Raw genomic sequence first — 1,870 nt, forward strand, 5'->3', positions numbered from 1 at the left:
ATAAATGCTCGATGTGCTTATCCGGGTCCGATGGCACCTCAAATTTCAAGCAAGTGTTGCAGAGACTCTGGAGTTAGGTTGCATATGAGAATGAAGAAGATAATTCTGATAACAACATTGATTTATTGCGACAATAACATTCAGAGGCGAATTTAGAAAGTTTAGATAAAAAGTATTTATTAAAGTTTTCATAGGTTTGTTTTAACGCCAGTTTGTGTTACCTAACTATGTAACTTAATTCATTCTAATTAATTGGAGAAACGGGTTGACCAATAACAGGACCTTAAAATGTTTGCTATAGATCGACTACAATGTACGTTAATATGTAATACATTTAAATCAATTTAGATCAATCTTAATGATGTGATTTTAAATAGCAGAAGCGGATTTAGGGTGGGGAGTGGTGAAAAAAAAAAGAAAAAAAGAAAAATTGATCGCCCAAACGCATAAGGTTATTTTCGGGCGTCAGCAACTAAAGAACATGGGCCTAGGCTATTTAATATTATGATGTAGCTGGGCATGTATTTTATGGTGATTAATTAAAAGAAGTTTAACATTGTTCTGTGTATATTATTTGAATTTCTTCAATTTCAAACGAACGGCCCCTGATTTTCCTGTAATTTTTGCAGTATTTCAAATGAATATGTACCCACATAACTGTCTTCTAATCGGATTAAAATCTGGCCGATTTTTGGCCGATATTGAAAAAAAAGTTTGGCCGAATTTGGCCGTGAGATGGCGTGTGTTTGGTCGTGAAGCCTGTCGACTATATGACAACCATGGCCAATGGCATAATTTCACTCCAGCCAAATTTTACCGAGGTCGGCCACGCTGATCGGTGTTGCTTTGATCAGTTCGGTAGGTTATTTAATCTTTTTTTTAATCTGTATTACTGTACACATATATATTTTGTTAATTACTACAGAATACATAAGCCTAATCAGCTTGTTTAATTTAAGGAATTTGTCACCACCAATTCCCTTGTTTGGCGTTGAGGCCTAGGCCGAGCCTGCTGGTGGTAAGGTCGAACTGATATTCCTGATCTTGGTCCCAGTAGAGTCCTGGACATCAGTGATTTGTTCACCACAGAGGGAGTTGATAAACTCCTAGCTGATTTAAACCCGCATAAAGCTAGTGGGCTAGATGGTATTACAGCTAGAATGTTGAAAACCTGCTCTACTAGTATTGCACCGATTTTACAAAAAATATTCCAGATATCTGTTTCTACTGGTGAAATTCCCAGCTATTGGTTAAATGCAAATATCTCCCCAATTTACAAAAAAGGTGACCGTACTATTATCCACCTAATTACCGTCCGGTTTCCTTGACATCGATTGTCTGCAAGCTGCTTGAACATATTATACACAGTCATATCATGAAAGCATTTTGAACTAAAAAAAGAAAACTTTACAAAAAATATACCCGGTTAAAAACTGAGAAGTCAAAAGAAGAATTTAAAAAGTGCAGTCAACACCTCAAGAAAGAAATTTATTGCAGTCACAAAAATTATATTTTGAACATATCAAACAACAAGTCTAATAATGTTAAAAGATTCTGGGCTTATATCAGATCAATTAGACAAGAGTCCGAAATTATTTGTTTTAAGATTGGTGATCAATTGGTTGCTTCTGCTAAACAAATAGCAGATTCCCTTACGAAAATGTCCTATAGGAATCCTACAGGATCCTATAGGATTTTAAAGGTGTTCTAAAGGTTTGCATATTATCCTATCTAAATCCTATAGGACACCAAAAATCTGGTTATATGTGCATATACATAAAGGTTAAGGATTAATATATAATATACATACTAATAATAACATAGTGTTAAGTATACATGTATATATATATATATATATATATATACAGAC

General features: G+C 34.3%; 1 protein-coding gene across 3 annotated transcripts in view; it reads left to right on the forward strand.

Moving 5' to 3' along the window:
* The first annotated feature begins 781 nt into the window (after positions 1 to 781).
* Positions 782 to 1,870, forward strand: part of LOC117122015 (MFS-type transporter SLC18B1-like) — a 34,800-nt gene continuing 33,711 nt past the window's right edge. Inside the window, exon 1 of one of the 3 annotated variants that reach the window (XM_033267492.1) lies at positions 782 to 858. The gene's annotated coding sequence lies outside the window, so the exon portion shown is untranslated. The remainder of the gene's footprint in view (positions 859 to 1,870) is intronic. The other 2 variants (XM_033267493.1, XM_033267494.1) reach the window with 2 other exon arrangements.

Source organism: Anneissia japonica, unplaced genomic scaffold (genome assembly GCF_011630105.1).
Source record: "Anneissia japonica isolate Jap-2015-1 unplaced genomic scaffold, ASM1163010v1 scaffold288015_len651517_cov191, whole genome shotgun sequence".
In the NCBI taxonomy this organism is placed as follows: Eukaryota; Metazoa; Echinodermata; class Crinoidea; order Comatulida; family Comatulidae; genus Anneissia; species Anneissia japonica.